The following is a 9,151-nucleotide window of genomic DNA, read 5'->3' as shown; positions in this document are numbered from 1 at the left end:
TGCGCGCGAAGGTTGCAGGCTGGTGAAGGGGCTTTGCGCGGCCAGTGGCTCCTGGGGTCCCCGCCGGTGCCCACTACCGCCCTCTGCCCTAACTGTCCCCTTGTCCTCCTTTCCTCGGCTCTGCCGGACCCCAGTCCTCTTTGCTCCAGCTGCGTCTCGCTGTTTCCCTTCCTCTAGACTTGCGGTCACTCTCTGCTTGCCCTTGCCCTAGCGCAGCAAACGAGGTGCGATCCCCGGGTCTCCGGCTGCCGGTTCCTGCCGCCAGAGAGCAGCAAGAGCCTGGGATCTGTGGGTTCAGGGCTGAATGGTTAAACGCGGCCACACCGCCTGGATGTGTCGTCTGATGCCCCTCCTCTTTTCTCTGGGGCGGCAGGCAAGCCCAGGGTCTCAATACCCGCTGTGGTGCGATGGTTGCGTTGAGACACCCTTAGAAAGCTTGCGTTTGGGCTGAAGTTGTGTGTGACTGGCGTGGGACCTGATGGTGTGGCTATAGCTCCAGGACCTTGCCCACACTCTGAATAAGACCAACTTTGGCCCTGTTATTTTACTCTGCAACAGAGGTAGGAGCAAATCTCCCTGTAGCTACTCAAAGAACTCAGACGTCCCTCTGGGCAGAAAAGGTCAAGTGCTGGAGGGTGGGAAAGGTTACCTAGGGTGGTTAAGGGGAGGGAGCAGAGTAGTCTGCCTCCACTTTCCAGGCTCCGCCCTTGTTGGCCATTGGACCTCCTTGAGCTTTTCCTCACGCGTGAAATAAGAGTAAAAAAATCTCTTACGGGAACCTGTGTTAGGGCTGCTTAAACGGTGCTTGCACTTCTCAGATGAGTGGAGGATAGCAGAGCAAGATCTGAACGTGTAGAGCAGAGGGCAGAGGGGATGTGGCGCTGTTAGGAATCAGGGACACAGGGGAAGGAGAGGGGAGGGGACTAGGAGACTCCCATTGACTAACAGGGCTAGGAGGGAGAGACACAGGAACATTTTTGTGGGAATGTGGGGATGGGTAGCTGTGCACGCGCGCACGTGCACTCATGCACGCATGTTTCTGGAGGACCGAAGACCTTGCACATACTAGGCAAGCACGTTAGCATTGAGTTACATCCTCCGCCAAGCATGTTAATGCTCCCTGCTGTAAGCCTCTAAAGATGATTATATTGGGACAATCAGAAATCTACGTGGGATGTGTCTGTCTCAAGTCTGGCTTCCTCAACCAGGGGAGAGCAAGTTCTTCTGGAGAGTGTCTGCTCATGTGCAAGACAAACACAAATTTTATGTGACAATCATTTTGGGTACAAAATCCTCTGCCATTTGCTTGTAACCCAGGTAAACCTCAGCGCCCATGTCGCCCAATCTCAGGGGAGCATCCCCCTTTTAAAAACACTGGCCGCTCTTCCAGAGGTCTTGAGTTCAATTCCCAGCAACCATGTGGCGGTTCAAAACCATCTATAATGGGTTCTGATGCCCTCTTCTGTTGTGCAGGCATACATGAAGGCAGAACACTATACATAATAAATCTTTAAAAAAAACCCTAAACAACAACAAACCAAAACAAGCCCCTCATCATGCTCCCAAACTACCTACTTGGAGTCCCACTATCATCACCACTGCAAAAAGAAGGAATAAAAGCCCAGTGTCACAGGATCAAGCGTACTAGGGACTTAACCCAAAGCAGAAAGATCATATTTAGAGCGGCTAACACTTTAGACCTGCAGGAGGCATTAATATGGTGGAAACTGGAGAGAGGAATGATCAGGGCCTGATCTCAGGTAAAAATTACGTAGAGAAGGGGTATATTGACAAACTCAAGTAAACAAAAACCATCTGAAGAGCCAGCTGGATTTGCAGTAGGGAGTAAACTAGGGGAGGAATTTGTGTTTCTAGTTATAGGAGCTGCATGGATGATGTTTCTGTATCCACAAGGAACCCAGCAAGCTGAGGACTTTAGGGTTGGCGATGAGTTTAGTTTGGAACTCTTACTTTGAAATGCCCATGAGTCATCCAAGCAGAGATGTGGATGTGAGTGGCATGGGTCCCTTCACGGCTGTGACCTTCCCGCCCTAGAACCTCTGGAGTTCTTCCTGCAGACTTTTTGCAGACTAAGAGTGAAGCTCCTCACTGCTTACCAGACAAAGGCCAGCGGCTCTTAGGGTTTCTGTTGCTGCGAGGAGACCGTGAGTGACCATGGCAACTCGTGTAAAAGAACACATTTAATTGGGGCCGGCTTACAGTTCCAGAGGGTTAGTCTGTTATCTTCATGACAGCATACAGGAAGACAAGGTTCTGGAGACGGAGCTGAGAGTTCTGCATCTTGACCTGCAAGCAGCAGGAGTAACTGTGCAACACTGGGAGTAGCTTGAGGAGAAGACACTTCAAAACCACCCCTACAGCGACACAGTACTCCAACAAGGTCACACCTACTCCAACAAAGCTACACCTCCTAATAGTGCCACTCTTTGTGGGGTCATTTTCTTTCAAACCACCGTAGGCTCTCTATCCCTCCCCCTCCCCCCGCAATGACTCAAGCCATCCTTATCCTCCACCTACGAGTGGCTTCTATTTCTAGCAGTCTCACTTCCTGTCACCCCTAGTGCTCTGATTTCTGCTCTTCCAGAGAACCCAGGTTCAGTTCCCAGCACCCACGCTGAGTGGCACCTGGTCACCTATAATATCACTTCCAGGGAATCTGATGTCTCCTCTGGACTCCTCGGGCAACTGTACACACACGGTACACATACACTTATGCAGGCATATGCCTGGTAGGCATACACTAATGCAGGCACAAATCTTTAAAAAAAATTTTATTCATCACTTCTTCCTTATTTTGACTTGGCCTGTGGAAGTGAAGCCACGGAAATGCTGGAAGGTTCTCTGAAAGTGCCATGTGTGTGACCTTAGCACCTAGTTTATTCCTCATTTCAGGTGGTGGAATGAGAGTGGGCAGGACCAATGATGGCCTCCAGTCGTGGTGTGATGTGAACTTTACTCGGATTCTCCCATCCTGCCAACCATTCGTTAAACTCTACCAGTTAGAGTTGAGCCCTTCGAAGGCAAAGTGTGATTTATATATGCACAGACTTCCTAGGGCAGTGATTTTGATAGGAGCTCCTACCTGGGAAGCAAATACAGTTATTTTCTTACTGTATGATCTTCAGCAATTCTCTGGGACCAGTAGCCCCCTTTATAGCGGAGGGTAAATGGACAAATGGAAATGGACTAGAGCAGACTAAAGCAGCGGAATTCTGGCTTCAAGGCAAGCCTTTCCGGGAGACTAGCACAAGTAAGTTCATGGGTGAATGTTGGCTGGATTAGGGGCAAAATCACACAGTCACAGTGAGAAGACTTGAAGGAATTCTATAAAAGGTCATGTAGAGGACGAGGTATTATGGACCAGTGCCTCTCCTGTAGTTAGGATGGCAAGCTCTGGACTCTAGCCCTCAGTGAGCAGACAGACATGAAGGAGCTCTATAGGAAGTTACACGGAGAATGAGGGTTTATGGTCCCATGCCTCTACTGTGGTGATGGTTGGTTCTGTGCCAGAGTAATGATGCCAGATGGCAAGTGTGGATGGAGAAAGCATCTCATTTTTTGGCACCATCTGGTCAACCCTCACTGAAATGTTACCAGTTCTCTGAGCACCATTAGTTCATTTATTTATTTGTTCAAGACAAGTTGACTAAGCAGCAGTAACGTGCTAAGATCTGTTCTGGGGACAGGGGCTACAAAGATGAACACATTGGTCATGGCTCATCTTGGTTATCAACTCGACTGCGTCTGGGATCAACTAAAACATAAGCCCCTGTACACTCAGCCCTGTGAGGGATTTTCTTATAGATTATTTGAATCTGAAAGACCTATGTGGGATGTGGGTGGTACCTTCTTGGTGGCAGCCCAGATAAAAGCACATGGAAAACGGAAACTCTGCTTCTTGCCTGCTTGCTCTCCCCTTCACCAGCAAATTCATCTACCATGTTGCTGTGAGGTCGCTTCCTTTGGGATTTCCACAAGGACAGAATTCTAGCTCTTCTCTAGACTCCTCTAGGCCTTGAGCACCAGATTGGGACTGTCCAGCCCTGTGGAGAGTGTAATTGCTGGATTTTTGCTTCTCTAGACAACCATCGTTGGACTATCTGGACCACATCCTGTAAGTCAATCTAATAACACACACACACACACACACACACACACACACACAAACACACACACACACACAGTTCTGTTCCTTTAGAGAACCCGTGACAAGAGTCAAATCCCTGCATTCCTGGAGCTTGCACGCTAATAACAGAACGTGCTCCCAGGAGATTTAGGAGGAGTTTTGCCTTTATCATGAACAAAAGCTTTCTCTGAGTTTGATAGCTGAACCTCGAAGATTTTCAGTGCAATCTTCAAAGACGGTTCAGTTCCAGTGGAGTTTTTCCCACCACCTCTCCACCCTGGGATAGCTGTGGGGAGTTGAGCATGGATTCCGAAAGGATGCAACTGTATGCAAGTCACTAGGGTACTTGCTAAAGCTGCCGCTTATGGAGACTGGGCTCCTGTGAAGAATGTGGATCTCCATTCTACTTATCAGCTGCAAATTTATTTCCATCCCTGGTTCTACCATGACCTAATTCTAACCTGACCCATAACCTTGATTGATATACCCTTTATGATCCTCTTAATTGTTCCATGCTTCTCATGATGCATACTTTGGATAGTAGGGGTCCTGGATGAAGAGGTAAGGGTTTAGTGCCACCTTCTCCCACCTTGAGGACAGCAGACTGTAGTGCTCTGGGCTGGGACCCTGGATGAAGAAGTAAGGGTCTAATGCCACCTTCTCCCACCTTGAGGACAGCAGACTGTAGTGCTCTGGGCTGGCTGCCCCTCAGTGGTGGGTTGGAAGAAAACTATTGTTTCTGTAGGAAAGGAGATACTGAGTTGGTTCTTCATTTCCAGTTACATCAACAGGAGCGGCAGGGCACTCGACTCCAGCTGTAATTTTGTTGTTTACGATATCATTGGATTAAATTCAATGGAGTTGGAAATAAGTGGCTATATCTCCATTACAGTAAAAACAGTAGAGGAGGTAGTGGATTGATGCTCAAAGCCTGGCAGGCAGTCCACTGTTCTGGGGGCCCTTGGGAGTCTGCTTTGCAGCTATGTGTGTTTTTTCCTCTGCTTTTAAGAAACATTCTCTTGTTTCCTTTTACTGTCTTCAGGAGAGCAAGTAGGCTAGGAAACAGGATATGGGATAAAGTTGAAAGATTCAGTAGAGTCTGAAAGGACAGGGGAAACAATCTGGAATAGGTAACCCCTCAATTTCTGGGCCTTCATGCAACAGGACTCTCATGTAGTCAAAGACTGGTGGGACTGAGCCCAGCTGAGCAGTTCTTGGCCAATCTCTTACCTGATTGAGACCTTAAGATCCACTGCTTCTCTTATTTGCTCTATATGCGACTCTCTTATTTACTAGAGACACAGAATTCTCTGGAACCGTGGAGGTCTCTTATAGATTGTCTGCACTGATGTCCAAAGACAGAGTGTGGAAAATGATATGAATGTCTTTGGAGCCGAGGACTTTGGTTTAAGCCCTTCAGTTCCACATACCCACATACATACGAGGAAGAATAGTAGTTTAGCTTAGTGCCCAGGAATAGAGAATGAATTTGGTAACAATCTAGCCTGTCCATGATGCAGGAGCTGCAGGCAGAGTAGATTTGGGCAGTAGCTGTGCAATGCCAGAGGGTCACATTGTGAAAAAAAAGCGGTGATATTGACGGCTTTGATCACCAGTGTACGTTCTGCCTAGGCTAAGGGATGCTTTTGTGACATTACAAGAGGCCATTCTTTCTGGAATAGGCTCCATGCACATATAGCCAGCATGGCTTGCTAAAAAAAAAAAAAAAAAAAAAAAAAAGATTTAGAATTGGAAATATCATTTGGGAATGCGCTGGTGACAGAGATAGTTCTGCCCTTTCACCTTGTAAATGTGTTAAAGGCTTAGAAGGCATTGAGTGATCAGCTCTGCTTGTTTTAATCTTCATGGTGAAATTCCTCCTTATGGGGTCTACCCCATGCCAGGGGGAATCCCTACCCTGATTATCTTGGTCTGCTGATAGTGTTTCTTCATTCCATGCTTCAAAGTGTTTCTCATCACATCATGGATTCCTCATAACTCCTAATAAATGTGACATACAGGGTGGCTCTGATCTGTCTCCCCATTGTGAGATGGGGTTGGGAGAGCAGAGGAACATATACTTCACCTCACGATAAATTCTGTGGTGAGGGGAAGTTCAGCCTGACAAGTTCTCTACCTCCTAAAAGGAGCAGCAGATGCTAATGGAAGAGATTTCCCCACACAAATGAAAATGGCTAATCCACGTAGAGGAAGTGACTGGGGTGACCAGGCAGGCCAGGCCAACTCCATTCCTAATTATGAAGGAGGAGACAGCTTCAGCTGGGATGTAAACACTCCAGTTTAGGAACGAGATGGCCTGAAACCATTTTCCATTTCCTTTTTCCCTGAGCCAAGATTCAGTCTCTGGAGAAGCCAGCGGAGGAAGGAGGACTTCCCTTAGTAATTATTCCTTGGAGAAAAGGAAGGACAAAGAGAAAAAAATAATCTGAACTCCTCAGGAAAAAGAAAAGGGAAAGACACTGGCTGGCGCTCCTTCAGTGTTCTCTATATGAGCTCTCCCTGGCTCCTTCTCTGTGGGTTAGTCTAGTAATTGCTTTGATGTCAAATGGTGATAAATCCTGTCCAACAGTGGCCTTGGGAGTTTGCAAATCCCACTTACCCCTTACCCTCTTGAGTTTTCACTATTTTTATTTACCTGTAGAGTAATGCCTTGCCCTTTAATCGTTGACTTGTGACTTGTCCTATCCAGAGACAGAGGACTTCTGGGTTTTTCAGTGATTGTGACACATTTACTTTTTTTTAAAAAAATTTTTTGAGACAGGGTTTTTCTGTAGCTTTGGAGCCTTTTCTGGAACTAGCTCTTGTAGACCAGGCTGGCCTCTAACTCACAGAGATCCACCTGCCTCTGCCTCCGGAGTGCTGGGATTAAAGGCATGTGCTACCACCGCCCCGCCCAGCACATTTATCTTTTTAATGCTCTTGGAGGTGCTTTGTAAACAGCAGCTAAACCCATTGAAAACGTAAGCCTACGAGGGAATGAATGCCTGAAGGTGGGAAGGGCTTAGTACCTCTAGGTGTCCCAGAGAGCAACTGTATATCTCTGTCCCAGGGGTCATCTTCTGCAAGAGATGCTTAAGGAGGACCTGTGAATCAGGAGCCTGGTTTCTCTGTGGCAGAGAAGACACTCTTCCTAGTAGGAGCTTTGGATAGGTGCCGACAGGGAGTTAGAGTAGGAGATGTTTTATGTCCCTGATTCTAGCTGGGAATGACCTGCTCATAGGGTGGAACTTAGTTCTATATGTCATGTATCTGAAAAGTTTCTTCACCCCAATAAACCTCTCTGCTGACACAATAATCCAAATCAGACAAAATCAAACCAAATTAGAAAAAGCCCAGGTTTAATGGATACTAGTGCCCCTGAGTAGCTTTCCAGCGCCCCCCAGAGAGGAGATGGGGATGCTGTTTAAATTCCCTGTGGGAGTGGACTTGAGCATCTCTGAGGAGGGGTCATCATTTGACAGGCTTTCTTGGGGGTGGAGTCGGGACTGAGGCAACTCCCAGGAGAGGAGGCTTGGGATGGAATGTCTACCCAAACATTCCAGACTCTTTGGGTATATGGATGTCAAGGGCTGGAGTGAAGCCTTAAACCAAACATTCCAGACTCTTTGAGTATATGGATGCCAGGGGTTGGGGTGAAGCCTTAACTCGAACATTCTAGACTCTTTGGGTATAAGGATGTCAGGGGCTGGGGTGAGGTCTTAACCCAAACATTCCAGACTCTTTGGGTATAAGGATGTCAGGGGCTGGGGTGAGGTCTTAACTCAAACATTCCAGACTCTTTGGGTATATGGATGTCAGAAGCTGGGGTGATGCTTCCACCCAAACAGTCCCTTCTCTGGGAAGCCATCTCTGGGGGAAAGCCCCCACCTCTATGTAGGTTGGTCTGTTTGGGTATAGTAATGTCACATAGCACTGGAAGAAGCCATGGAGCTCTGTTAACAGGCTCACTCAGGCCTCACGAGGGGTGCTAGACACATCCCATAGGCTGGATTCTATGTGGCAAACGGCGTGTCTGCTTCAAAGACATGGTAGCTTATGTAAGCAGTTGTGGCGGGGGGAAAGATTTGTCTGTAAGCCTGTGAAGACTGGGTTATTGGTCACCAGATTTCACTGGGCTCGAGCAGAAAGAGTAAATGCCCCCACTTCTTGCCACTGTTTCGGCTCGTGGGGTGCTAGCGGGGTGAAGAAAGAGGGCTGAGATGTGCTCTTGTGCTTTTGCACGAGAAACGGCATGAGAAAAGTCGCCATGAGAAATGGCACATTTGAGAAATGGCACATTTGAGATGGCACCAGAAGGAGACACCTGGAGCGAAACTATATTGACCAATCAGTAGATATTAATGTGCGAAATAAACGCTTCTTGCAACATACCACTGAGATTTTATTTATTTTTTTTGACTGATACGAGGTGAAACAGGCCATTCTGATTTCAGGCTTGTTGATATCAGCAGTTGGGGGAAATTATTCTCTGCAAAGCAACCCATGTTAACACTTAATATATATGTAGCCTGTGACCTAGACGTGCAGGTTTGTTTCCCAACACACACACATCAGATGTTCGTAGTGCTTCATTTGTGATAAAGCTGAAAATAGTTTGTGTGATCTTTACCATGCTGAAGGAGGTTGATAATGACTTGAGAGTGAGAAAAATAGAGACCGGGATTTGTTGGGGATGACAAAGAGGGAAAGAGCAGCAGCTGGAGGCAATGGCGGGGGGGTGACAGTGGACCTTTTACAGCTTGACAACAGTTGAGTGTAGCAGGTTTTCTTGGATCACCGACCCCCAAATCATGACACAGAGACTTATTATACTCAGCCTTAGCTCAGGCTTGTTTCTAGCTAGCTTTTTAAAAAGAACTTAAACTAACCATTTCTATTCATGCTGCCTCAAGGCCCATTCACCCCATCTATACACTGTCCATCCTGCTTACCTTCTTCTTCCATGTCTACAACACAAACAAATGCAACACATCTTTACATAGT

The sequence above is a fragment of the Arvicola amphibius genome, chromosome 5 (assembly GCF_903992535.2).
Source record: "Arvicola amphibius chromosome 5, mArvAmp1.2, whole genome shotgun sequence".
Lineage (NCBI taxonomy): Eukaryota > Metazoa > Chordata > Mammalia > Rodentia > Cricetidae > Arvicola > Arvicola amphibius.
This window is presented reverse-complemented; position numbering follows the sequence as displayed.